This window comes from Aethalodelphis obliquidens, unplaced genomic scaffold (genome assembly GCF_003676395.1).
Source record: "Aethalodelphis obliquidens isolate GAN/ISIS:26980383/991018 unplaced genomic scaffold, ASM367639v1 scaffold386, whole genome shotgun sequence".
Classification (NCBI taxonomy): domain Eukaryota; kingdom Metazoa; phylum Chordata; class Mammalia; order Artiodactyla; family Delphinidae; genus Aethalodelphis; species Aethalodelphis obliquidens.
Window position 1 is genome coordinate 131 of NW_020838300.1, and position 14,052 is coordinate 14,182.

Below are 14,052 nucleotides of genomic sequence, written 5' to 3' on the forward strand. Positions count from 1 at the left end.
CATCTCTGAGCTGGACACCCCTTCTTTCACAAATGCCAATAATAATAACTGAATCACAGCACCGGATTTGTTGGATACATAAAGGGAGTCAGTCACAGGAAAGTCATCAATATTGGTTCCCAGAGAAAAGATAATCCTGTCCATCAGCATGGGGCTGGGGTGTGAGCAGGGCTCCTTGTGTGGGTGTCGGGGCACAGAAGTGTCAGGACTGACAAGGTGTTCTTTCAGTCCCCAAACCTGGAGGTGGGGCCAGAGGATGAGTGAAGTGACCAGACTCCCAATATCCTGAACCAGGCAACCTGGCATTGAAGCCCAGATCACTGTCCATTTCTGGGAGATCACAAACAGATGACACATCATCTCTGTGTCTCAGTTTCCTCTCTAGAAAGGGTCCATTAGCTGCACGGGTTCTTCTCACTCTCTTACCACCCGAAACTCCTTCAATATCACTGGCGGCCACGTTCGCAATATTCATAAGGCCCTTTCTTCAGTGTGAACTCTGTGATGTTTAATCAAGTGGCACCTTTGGGTGAAAGATTTACCACATTTCTTGCACTGAAAAGGCTTTTTTCCAGTGTGGATTTTCCTATGGATGCGGAGGAGCTGTCTTTGCTTAAAGACTTTCCCACATTCAGTACACCCATAAGGCCTTTCTCCAGTGTGAACTCTGTGATGATCATAGAGAGAGGATCGACTAGTAAAAGACTGCCCACATTCACTGCACTCATAAGGCCTTTCTCCACTGTGAACTCTCTGATGACGAAGAAGGCTAGAACTACCAGTAAAACATTTCTCACTTTCATTGCACTTATAAGGCCTTTCTCCAGTGTGAACTTTCTGATGATCATGAAGGCCTGACCAAGCAGTAAAAGATTTCCCACATTCACTGCACTCATAAGGCCTTTCTCCATTGTGAACTCTCTCATTATAGTGGAGGCCACCCTTAGCAACAAAAGATTTCCCACATTCACTGCACTCATAAGGCTTTTCTCCAGTGTGAACTCTCTGATGTGCAAGGAAATTGGATTTGCGGGCAAAAGATTTTCCACACTGGGTGCATAGATAAGCTTTTTCTCCAGTGTGAACTCTCTGATGCTCAATTAACATGCATTTTTCAATGAAAGGTTTAGCATAGTCCTTGCATTCATAAGCCTTTTCTCCACTGTGGATTTTCCTATGTGCTCTGAGGTACTTCCTTAGGCTAAAGGATCTGCCACATTCACTGCAGTCACAGAGTGTTCTTCCACAGTTAACTCTCTGCTGTCCAAGGGGACCAGATTTGTGGCTAAAATAATTTCCACAATGGCTGCATTAGTAAGGCCTTTCTCCAGTGTGAACTTGCTCAGGCTGAATAAGTTTACATGTTTGGGTGTAGGCTTTCCCACATTTGCTGCACTCACACAACCTTACAGTAGTAAGGACTCTTTCATCCTGAACAAGTATTTCTGTGTGGCTGGAGGCTTTCGTGCCTTCTCCCCTGCTGTGATGACATTTTCCACTGTGAAAAACAGCTTCACACTCTTTACTGTTGTTTCATTTCTTCCTGGTAATAGTGGCCTCTGGCTGAACTCCCATGTTGGCCACGAAGTCATTCCCAATCTCCATGTAGGTAGGTAGATTCCCTATTGTGTGGATTGGGCAGCTTTTCCAAAATGAGGGTCTCTGCATACCATATCGTATGGGATTCTCTCTGATGTGCTGCTTCTGGTGCTCTTGAAGGTTTTCAGTGAAATAGAACTGTTTCCCACATGCCCCACATCTGTATGCTTTCTGCTCCCTATTTGTTCCTTGCTCTTCAGCCAAGTGCAAAATGTCTCTCAAGACTGCAATGCCCATTTTACAGGGCTGGGTCTTCTCAGGAGACAAACCTGCCCTGGGGGTCCTCATCTGTGACACTCCTTCTTCAGATACACTCTGTTCAGAAGTCATCTCTTCATCCTCAACTCCAGAAAAAGAACCTAAAAACAAAGAAGTGATGGTGAAGTTCATGTTGACTTTATTGGGGGGAGTAAGGCCAGCACAATTCTACATTTGGCACGTGAAAGAACGAGTCCATAGGATCGTATTCAGGAAATGAATTTGGGGTCAACTTGAGAAGCAGCTGCTCTCACCAAGTACAGGACACAAGGACTGGATGTGGCCCAAGGCGATAGGCGTCCTCTATAATTCACTCCTCTGTCAATGGCTTTTACCAGGACCCCATCTCCTGGTGACCTGTGATAGTGTACAGAAGTGTATGTCCAGACCTCCAAAAATCTGACTGCAAACATGTTGCTGGCATTCAAGAAATATTAAAGGATTCCTTATGCTGAGAACACAAGCAGTGTCAGTAGGTACTATGGGAAAATCAGTGTAAAGACCACATGAGATAAGTGGTTTAGAGAGGTGTTAGAGAATGAATCCGAGGCCGGAGTCATACTAAAAATGGGAAATAGAAAAGACAAGTTGGCAGAATGTCACGAATGGAGAAAATCGAGAGAAGTGCTTTGCAGCCACCGACAGTGGCACTAAAACATTAGTCACAAGGAATTCACACTTCCTGATATGACTTGAACACAGCCCTGATATCATGGCCTCTCTCAGCTGCTATTCATCGTAATCAGGCTACCTCTGAGGCTTCTTGCTGAAACCAGATTCATGTCCATCCCGTAAAGCCCTAATGACTCTCCATACCAATCTGACCAACTACACGGGAAACAAATAATACAAGTCCTAACATAGTCAGGATGGCTGAATAGCCAACACTGGCCCAGAGGAACTCAGTACACAATACACAACATTTAAATATTACATAAAGAATGTCTGGTGGGCTTCCGTGGTGGCGCAGTGGTTGAGAGTCCGCCTGCCGTTGCAGGGGACACGGGTTCGTGCCCCGGTCCAGGAGGATCCCGTATGTCGCAGAGCAGCTGGGCCCGTGAGCCATGGCCACTGAGCCTGCACGTCCGGAGCCTGTGCTCCGCAACGGGAGAGGCCACAACAGTGAGAGGCCCGCGTACCGACAAAAAAAAAAAAAAGAAAAAAGAAAAAAAGAGTGTCTGGTGGAAGGACTTTCCTGGTGGTACAGTGGTTAAAACTCTTTGTTTCTAATGCAGGAGGCACAGCTTTAATTCTTGGTCGGGCATGCCATGCAGCGTGGCCGAAAAAAAAAGAACATCCGGTGGAGCCAGAGGGAAGGATATACAGTGGATGGAGTACAAAATGTTAGGAATGTATCTCCCCACCTAAACAACTATTGTACTGGCAGAACCTAATTGATCTAACTCTTTGCAACCATGGCGTCTTCTGAAAATCTGCAGTGTCCCACAAAACAGTTTGAAAAGACAAAGCTTCAGAATCAAAATCAGATATCACAGGGATGTGTGAACGATCACACTGGGAATATAAAATAATCATGACTAATATGCTAATTAATGTCTACTAATGGATAAAGCAGCCAGCATACAATGCCAGAAGGGAAATGTAAGCTGAGAGATGAAAATTTTAAAAATGGACCAAAAAGAAATGCTAAAGATCAAGTACACTATAACAGAAATTAAGAATGATGTGATGGGCTTATTCATACCCTGCATACAGCTAATGAAAGAACCTTTAAGCTTCATGTTCTCTTAGGAGAAACTTCCAAAACTGAAAAGCGAACTGAAAAATGACAAAAAATAAAATAAAATAAAATACCGGAATATACAACACGCGTGTGAGAGCAACAAAAAATTTAACACACACATATGGAAACATCTCAAACAGAATGAAAAAAAGAAACGGAAGAAATAACTGAGGCAATAATGATGGAGAATTTCTAACAAAATGATGTCAGACACCAACAAACAGATCCAGAAAGCTCAGGGAACATGAGGCAGGTTTAATGCCAAAACAACTACATCTTTAGGCTTACCACATTCAAATGCAGAAAACAACAACCTAAAAGAGGCTAAAGGAATCAACACCTTTCCCAAGAGGAGCCAAAAGAAACCAATTACATTTGAATTCTCCTTAGAACTCAGGGAAATAAGAACTGAATGGAGTAAAATATTCAAAGTGGTAAGAGAGAGGGGACATCACCAACCTAGAATTTGGTAACCAGCAACATAAATCTCCAACACTGATGGTGAAATAAACACGTTCTTTTTTTTTGTTGTTTTTTGTTTTTTTTGTTGTTGTTGTTTTGTTTTTGCAATACACGGGCCTCTCACTCTTGTGGCCTCTCCCATTGCGGAGCACAGGCTCCGGACACGCAGGCTCAGCAGCCACGGCTCACGGGCCCAGCCGCTCCACGGCATGTGGGATCTTCCCGGACCAGGGCAAGAACCCGTGTCCCCTGCATCGGCAGGCGGACTCTCAACCACTGCACCACCAGGGAAGCCCTAAACACGTTCTTAGACACAGAAAAATTGTGAGACTATATTAGAAGTAGTTCTTCAGAGAGGAAAAATGATGTAGATCAAAAATTTGGGTTTCATAGAGAAAGGAAGAGCATCAGAGAAGATAAAAACTTTCATTGACCTAAAACTGACATGAGACACTGTATTTCTTTAAGTTGTACCACATGATTTGATTTATGTATACACTGCTATGACTACCACAATAAGTTTAGTTAACATACATAGGTACATTTTTTTTTCTTGTGATGGGAACTTTTTTTTTTTTTTGTGATGGGAACTTTTAAGATCTACCCTTCTGGAAACTTCTAAATATACAATACAGTTGTACTAACTAAAGTCACTATGCTGTGCACTACATCCCCAGGACTTACTCATCTTATAACTAGAAGTCTGTAACTTCTGACACCCTTCACTCACTTCATCTAACCACCTGCCCAGTTCTGGCAAACACTAATCCTTTGTCTGTATCTGAGTTTGGTGTTGTTCTTGTTTTAAAGATTCAGCATGTAAGTATACTCATGTAGTACAGTTAAACCTGCTTGGGTCCACTTGTACATGGATATTTTTCAACAAATATTCACAGGATCACATGATCTGTAGTTGGATGAATCCACAAATGGGAAAACTTCAGAATCAGAGGGCTGACTATGGGACTTCAGCATCCACAGATTTCAGTATATGCAGGGGCTCCTGGAACCAATCCTCCGTGGAAACAGTGGGACAAGTGGATTTGTCTTTCTCTCTCTGACTTATTTCACTTAGCATAATGTCCTCAAGGTCCATCTATGTTGAGGCAAATGGCAAGATTTCCATCTTTTTTTATGATTGTATAATATTGAGTAATATGCCATATATACCACATGTTTGTTAGATCCACTCATCCATCAATGGACACTTAGGTTGTTTCCATCTCTTGAATATGATAAATAATGCTGCAATAAACGTGAGGCACAGATACCTTTTTGATATGATAATTTCACTCCCTGTGGATAAATACACAGAGGTGGAATTGCTGGACCATACAGAAGTTCCCTTTTAAATTTTTTAAGGATTCTCCATACTGTTTTCCATAGTAGTTGCAACAATGTATACATTCCCACCAACAGTGCACAAGGGGTCCCTTTTCTCCACAACTTCACCAACACTTATTTCTTCTCTTTCTCATAACAGACATTGTAACACGTGTCAGGTGGTATCTCATTGTGTTGGTTTTTTTTTATTTAAGAAAAAATTTTTAATTTACTTATTATTTATTTTTGGCTGCATTGGGTCTTTGTTGCTGTGCACAGCTTTCTCTAGTTGCGGCGAGCAGAGGATAATCTTCGTAGTGGTACACGGGCTTCTCACTGCAGTGACTTCTCTTGTTGCAGAGCTGGGATTCTAGGTGCACGGGCTTCAGTAGTTGTGGCACACGGGCTCAGGAGTTGTGGTTCTCAGGCTCTAGAGTGCAGACTCAGCAGTTGTGGTGCACGGGCTTAGGTGTTCCGCAGCATGTGGGATCTTCCTGGAACAGGGCTCAAATCCATGTCCCCTGCATTGGCACGTGGATTTTTAACCACTGAGCCACTAGGGAAGCCCTATTTTTTAATTTATTTTTGGCTGCATTGGGTCTTTTTGCTGCATGTGGGCTTTCTCTAGTTACGGCAAGCAGGGACTACTCTATTGTTGTGGTACGCGGGCTTCTCATGTGGTGGTTTCTCTTGTGGTGTAGCATGGCCTCTATGCGTGCCAGCTTCAGTAGTTGTGGTGCATGGGCTTAATTGCTCCACAGCATGTGGGATCTTCCCGGACCAGTGTTCAAACCCATATCCCCTGCATTGGCAGGTGGATTCTTAACCCCTATGCAATCCAGGGAAGTCCAGAAATCCACTTTAAATACCCACCTGCGGGAATTCCCTGGCAGTCCAGTGGTGAGGACTCGGCACTTTCACTGCTTTAGCCTGGGTTCAATCCCTGGTCAGGGAACTAGGACACTGCAAGCTGTGGTGCAGCCAAAAAAATAATAATAAATAAAAATAAAATCCACCAATCATGATCTCATCAACAGATGTGGGGTGGGGGGGATCTTAGAAAATCCAACACCCATTCATGATCAAAATCTCCATTTCCTAGTAATCTAAAAATAGGTAACAACTTCAACTTAACCTAAATAAAGCTCTACAGCTATCATCATATTTACTAGAGAAAAACTAGAAACATTCTCAGTAAGATGAAGAAAGCAAGGATGTTCCCTCCTACAACTCACTTTCCACTTCACACTATAAGTCATAACTAATGCAATGAGAAGAGAAAGTTGTATTAAAGTTATACTGATCAGGAAGCAAGGAATCAAACTGCCTTCATTCACAGATGATATAACCAGCTATGTAAAAACCAAAATATAGAACAACAACAAAAAATCCTGAAACTAGGAAGCAATTATAGCAAAGTTTCAGCATACAAGGATAAGATACAAAAGTCAATCACTTTCCTATACATCAAGAATAAACAAGTGAAATGTGAAATTAAAAACACAAGACCATGTACATTAATACCCCCACCACCGAACAAATGGAGAGAGAAAGGAAGAAATACTTAGTTATAAATCTACCAAGACATGTACAAGATCTACATGAGGGAAACTATAAAACTGTGATGAAGAAATCAAAGAACTAAATAAATGGAAAGATATTTCACGTTCATAAATAGGAAGACCCACTACAGTCGAGATGTCAGTTCTTCCCAACTTCACCTATAGTTTCAATGCAGTCCAAATCATAACCCCAGGAAGTAATTTTGTGGATATAAATAAACTGATCCTAAAGTTTATACACAGAGGCAAAAGTACTAGAATAGCCAACACCATACTGAAGAACGAAGGTTGCAGACTGACACTACTCAACTTCAAGACTTACTATCTTAAAAAAAAAAAAAAAGAAAGAAAGAAAGAAAAAGTAAAATAAGACTTAGTATCTAAAGTAATCAAGCCTGGGAATTCCCTGGTGGTCCCTTGGTTAGGACTCCACGGTTTCACTGCTGAGGGCCAGGGGTTCAATCCCTGGTTGGGGAACTAAGATCCTACAAGAGGCTTAGCAGGCAAAAAAAAAAAAAAAAAAAAAAAAAAAAAAACAAAACAGTGTTGTAATGTTGAAGGGACAGAGAAACTGATCAATGAAGAGTATTGACAGCGCAGAAATAGAGCCACAGAAATATACTCATCAGACCATTGACACATGAGCAAGTGCCATACAATGGAGAAAAATGAAGTTTTTTGAATAAATAGTACTGGAACAACTGAACATCACATGTCAAGAAATGAATTCTAGACACAAACCTTACACCCTTCACAAAAAATTAACTCAAAATGGATAATGGGCCTAAAAGTTAAGTACAAAAACCCCTTAAAATTCAGTATGAAAACAACAACCCAAATACAAAATGAGCAAAACACCTTAACAGACACCTCATTAAAAGAAGACATCCACATGAAAATTTAGCATATACAAAGATGCAAGGAAATACAAATCAAAAGCAGATACCAGGGCTTCCATGGTAGCGCAGTGGTTAAGAATCTGCCTGCCAACACAGGGAACACGGGTTCGAGCCCTGGTCCGGGAAGATCTCACATGCCGGGTAGCAACTAAGCACCGGGGAGCAACCATGCGCCACAACTACTGAGCCTGCACCCTAGAGGTAAGAGCCACAACTACTGAGCTTGCATGTTGCAACTACTGAAGCCCGTGCACCTAGAGCCCGTACTCTGCAACAAGAGAAGCCACTGTAATGAGAAGCCTGCGCACCACAACAAAGGGTAGCCCCCGCTTGCCATAACTAGAGAAACCCCATGCGCAGCAACAAAGACCCAGTGCAGCCAAAAATAAAATAAATAAATAATTTAAAAAGGACAGATACCAATACATACCTATAAAAATGGCCAAAATCCAAACACTGACAACACCATATCCTGGCAACGGTGTGAAGCAACAGGAATTTCATTCATTGCCGACTGGAATGCTTAATGGTACAGTCCACTATGAAAGGCAGTTTGGTACTTTCTTACTGAACTAAGCATAATCTTATATCCTCCAGCAATTGTACTCTGTGGTATTTAGACAAAGGATTTGAAAACGGACATCCACACAAAAACCTTCAAACAGATATTTACAGTAGCTTTATCCACAACTTACAAAACTTGGAAGTAATCAAGAAGTCCTTCAGTAGATGAATGGATAAACATGATACATCCAGAGAACAGCAATATTATTTACAGCTAAACTGCAATGAGTTATCAAGTCATGAAAAAACATGTAGAAAACTTAAATGCGTATTACTGTGTGAAAGAAGCAAAGATGAAAGGGCTACATACTGTATGAGTGCAAGGATATGCCATTCTCAAAAAGGGGAAACTAATGACAGAGTAAAAAAATAATCAGGGGATACAAAGGAGTATGGGGGAGGAAGGGATGAACAGGTGGGACACGGAGAATTTTTAGTTGAAAATGAACACATTTTTTATGATACTATAATGGTGAATACATGTCATTATACATTTATCAAAGCCCACAGAATGTACAACACCACGAGTGAACTCTACCGCAAATTTTAGATTTTGAGTGATAATGATGTGTTCGTGAAAGTTCATCAATTTTAACACTCAGATGGGGGATTTTTTTGATTCACCACAATCCCTATCAAAAACAATGATGCCTTCAAGAAACAGAAGAACTCAGACTCAAAATCACATAGATTCTCAAGGGATTCGATACAGCCAAAGTAATTGTGAAAAACAAAAAGTTGAAGGATTCACAACACATGAATTCAAACTGTCTTATACAGCTACAGTAAGCAAAACAGCATAAAGTGCTACTGGCCTAATGACAGATATATACTCCAATGGAATAGAACAGAGACTAGAGTGTCTGAAAATCAGCCGTCAAATATATGATGCAATAATTACTAAGAAGAGTATGGTTTCCACTGAATAAGGACAGCCTTTTCAACAAATGGTGCTGGGAAAACCAGATACCCACATGCACAACAATGAAATTAGAACCTTACTTAACACCATACACAAAAACTCAAAGGCCTAAACGTAATATATATATCAAAGGCCTAAACTATAGGACTAAACAAAGGCCTCAAAATATATAAAAGACCTAAACATAAGAGCTAACACTAAAAAATTCTAAGAAAAAACAAACAAGAAAAGCTTCAGAATGTTGGATTCAGCCATGATTTCTTGCCTTTGATAACAAAGGCAAAAGCAACAAAACGAAAACTACACAAACCGGACCTCATAAAGATGAACAATTTTTGTCTCATACCTTAATTTACACAATCTTATTTGTCATTTATAACTCAAGAAAGCTTGGGGGGGGGGAAACGGAAAAAAATGAAAAACTTTTTAACATCAAAGGACACTATAAACACAGTAAGAAAGAAACCATAGATTGGGAGAAAACATTTCCAAAACACGTATACAAAAAGGGATTAAGGTTTCCCTGGTGGTACAGTGGTTAAGAATCTGCCTGCCAATGCAAGGCACATGGGTTCGAGCCCTCGTCCAGGAATATCCCACGTGCCACGGAGCAACTAAACCCGCATGCCACAACTACTAAGCCTGCACTCTTGAGTCCGTGAGCCACAACTACTGAAGCCCATGTGCCACAACTACTGAAGCCTGCGTGCCTAGAGCCTGTGCTCCACAACAAGAGAAGCCACTGCAATGAGAAGCCCTCACACTGCAACGAAGAGGAGCCCCCGCTCGCTGCAACTAGAGAAAGCCCGCGCGCAGCAGCAGAAGACCCAACGCAGCCAATCAATCAATAAAATAAAAAAGAAGAGCTCAACCCCTAAAACAAAAAAAAAAAAAAGGGATTAATATCCAGAATCTATGGATAAATCTGTAATTCAACAACAACCAAAAAACCAACCTGATTAATTAATAAAAAAGGACTAGAACAGATATTTTTCTAAAGATATACAAATGGCCAATAAGCACACCAAAAGGGATGTAATTGAAATGGGAAAGATATACCATTTCACACCCATTAGGATGGCTATGATCAAAAGAACAGAAAATAACAGGGACTTCCCTGGTGGTCCAGTGGTTAAGACTGCATGCTGTCACTGCAGGGGGTGCAGGTTCGATCCCTGGTAATCACTTCTTGGGGAACCAAGATTCTGCATGCCCCTCAGTGAGGGCAAAACAAAACAAAACAAAACAAAACAAAAAACAGAAAATAACAGATTCTGGGACTTCCCGGGTGGCACAGTGGTTAAGACTCCATGCTCCCAATGCACGGGGCTGGGGTTCGATCCCTGGTTAGGGAACTAGATCCCACATGCATGCCACAACTAAGAGTTTGCATGCCAAAACTAAGTAGCCTGTGTGGTGCAACTAAGAAGCCTACAAGAAGCAACTAAGGAGCCCACAAGCCACAACTAGGGAGCCCACCTGTGACAACTAAGACCCGGCACAACAAAAATAAATAAATTAATTAATAAATAAGAAAGCAAGAAAGCAAGAAAGCAAGAAAGCAAGAAAGAAAGAAAGAAAGAAAGAAAGAAAGAAAGAAAGAAAGAAAATAACAGACACTGGTGTGGATACAGTGAAACTGGAACCTTGAAAAAGTGTCTTGCAGCCACACTTCATGGTCTGTTGTAGTAGTGACCACATCAGTGACAATACTGTCACACGGTCACACAAAAAAATGTCAGGTACCAAAATGGAGCAAAACCTGAGTATCATTAATTTGGACAGTCACTTGGCCATAGAAAGGGCAAACAAGGAAGGATCTACAACCAGGCAGAGGGGAAGACTACTGACCCTAAAAAGGCGACAGGAATAATAGCAAAAATAAACAAATGGGACGTAATCAAACTTATAAGCTCTGGCAGAGCAAAGTAAATCATAAGCCAAACAAAAAGATAACCTATTGCCAAATAATGTAACTGAAAAGGGCTTAATTTTCCAAAATATCTAAGCAGCCATACAACTCAGTAACAGAAAACAAACAACCCAGAAGACCTAAATAGACATTTCTCCAAAGCAAAAACGCAGATGGGCAATAGGCACATGAAAAGATGCTCATTATTGCTAATTATCAGAGAAATGCAAATCAAAACTATTGAATACAATGAGGTATCACCTCACACCAGTCAGAATGGCCATCATTAAAAAATCTACAAATAACAAGTGTTGGAGAGGGTGTGGAGAAAAAGGAAACCTCTTACACTGCTGCTGGGACTGTAAATTGGTACAGCCACTGTGGAGAACAGTATGGAGCTTCCTCAAAAACCGAAAAATAGAGTTACCATATATTCCAGCAATCCCATTCCTCGTGGTATATCCAGAGAAAAACATGGTTTGAAAGGATACATGCACCCCAATGTTCAATGCGGCACTGTTTACAATATACAAGACATGGAAGCAACCTAAATGTCCGTAGACAGTTGAATGGATAAAGAAAATGTGGTGTTTATATACCACAGAAAATTACTCAGCCACTGAAACGAATGAAATAATGCCATTCACAGCAACATGGATGAACCCAGAGATTGTCATACTGAGTGAAGTCACAAAGACAACTAACGTATGTTATCGATTACATGCGGAATCTAAAAAGAATTGATACATATAAACTTGTTTAGAAAACAGAAACAGATTCACGGACATAGAGAATGAACTTGTGGTTGCCAGGGGGGAACGGTGAAGGGGATGGATAGTTAGGGAGTTTGGAATTGACATGTACACACTGCTGTATTTTAAATGGATAACCACGGACCTACTGTACAGCAGAAATTAAAACAAAATTGTAAATCAACAATACTTCATTAAAATTAAAAACAATCAACAAAAAAACTACTGACCCTGAATCCTTAGCTGCAACTTCGGGGCTACTGGTGTTCGGGCACTAAGGATTAGGGATGCACTCTGCCTAGCCATAGTAACCACAGCACATAACCAAGGAATTTAAGAAGAAAGCAGTGCCCATGTTCCAGATGTGAGGACAGAGCTGCCCTTGAGGAAGAGAAGAAAGGAAGAACCTAGCTCAGAGGATAGGGGTGGGTGTGAGGGCCTTACCCAGCATTCATACAAGTGCAAAGTTCTCCAGCATGACATCAAGGTACAGGTGTATCTGAACCTCATCAAGAAGACACCATTCCTCCCAGGAGAAGAACACGGCCACATCCTCAAAGGTCACACTGCCCTGGTATAAGAGGGACAAATGAAACCATGAACGGTCTCACCCCTGAAAACCCACAATCCATCTTCCCACACATTTCCCCTACTGCCCAAAAAGATGGAGCCATTTGAGACCTGGGGTAGAAAACCTCCCTCCTCTGATCTGAATCTCCCAATACCTCCAGAACACACAGGCAGTCATTTGAAGCCGAAATCCTGCTTTTCTGTGCTGTTTATTCCCACCAAAATAAAGGAGACCTGCACTTACCTAAACCAACTCAACTCACCTCAAAGTACTTCCACATACTGGTGTGGGTTCTGGAGTAACCTTCCATACTCCCTCCATAGAACGTCTGGGCCTGCACTCAGTACCCAGAGCATGAGGTTCTCCAAGGTCCCCCAACCAAAAAGCTAGTAGAATGGCAGATGAAGAGCCCTAAGACACTTCAAATACAGAGAATGCGTGCGTGGGGGTCAAAACAAGTGAGGGATTAGGACAACCTCCATTAACCAAAAGTGCTTCTGCAGCCCTGGGAATCTGTGGGAACAAGCAGGCCATAGAAGAAAGTGACCATGGTGGTACTCCAGGGGATCAGACCTTCCCTGGCCCCATGGCGGAACCAGAGCCAGATAATCTCGGGCTGACTGGCTAATCTCCCCTCCCTGCCTCCGTCCCCAGTGCTGCCGTTTATCAGTTGTGACCTTGGAAATTCCACAACTTCCCTCTGCCTCAAAGTCCTCATCGCCCACCTAGAGTCTTTTCTTCCACTGAACAGGCTTTGGAGAATTTTTAAAGGCCTAACTCAGATTGTGTCCTTCCTTTGCTCAAAACTCTCCACCGCTCCGAGAGCCCTAAGAAGAAAGGTACAACCTCTCAGCTACCACTGCAGATGCAGCGTGGCCTCAAACTTAGTTCCTCGCAGAAACAAGACGGAATACACGTCTCCGGAATGTTCCTGCTTCGGTTGCATCTCCAAGCCTCACTCACACCGCATACACTGGTGGTCAGAAATAGATAAAACACCCCTGAAGCCCTCACTGTCCTGGACCAGACGTGACCAGGCGCCGCTCACTTGGGGCGTTTGTATTTCGGTAGGGAAACGGGCAGGCGAGAACCCGGAGACCGCAACGTTTACCTGAGGTGGGTCCCTCAGTGCAGGAGCCGCCATCGGAGCCTTTGCGCGGAGCGGAGCGTCGACAGTCCAGCGACCGTGTCGGAGTCGGCACGGTTACTCCCTGCAAGCGGCGTCGTCGTCCCCGTCCCTAAGACCCTTCCCTGTGTAGTGCGCATAAACCCTCCACTTCCGCCTCCTAGACCCCTCACCTCTTTCTCAACACCGTACAGCGGAGCTATTGACCAGGTCCACAGCCTCATCAACAATCAAGACGTCTGCCACGAAGACACCGGAAGTCCCCCTCCCTGATGTTCCCCCTCCCGGAAATGTCCATTTTCTACATTTTCGTTGGATGAACTTCGCCTTATCGCAAGTTCTTCTGGGTAATGTAAGG

At 42.5% G+C, this 14,052-nt stretch overlaps 1 pseudogene; it reads right to left on the bottom strand.

The window, feature by feature from the left end:
• Nucleotides 1-446: 446 nt before the first annotated feature.
• Nucleotides 447-13,779, bottom strand: LOC113616707 (zinc finger protein 211-like; annotated as a pseudogene).
• Nucleotides 13,780-14,052: the final 273 nt, after the last annotated feature.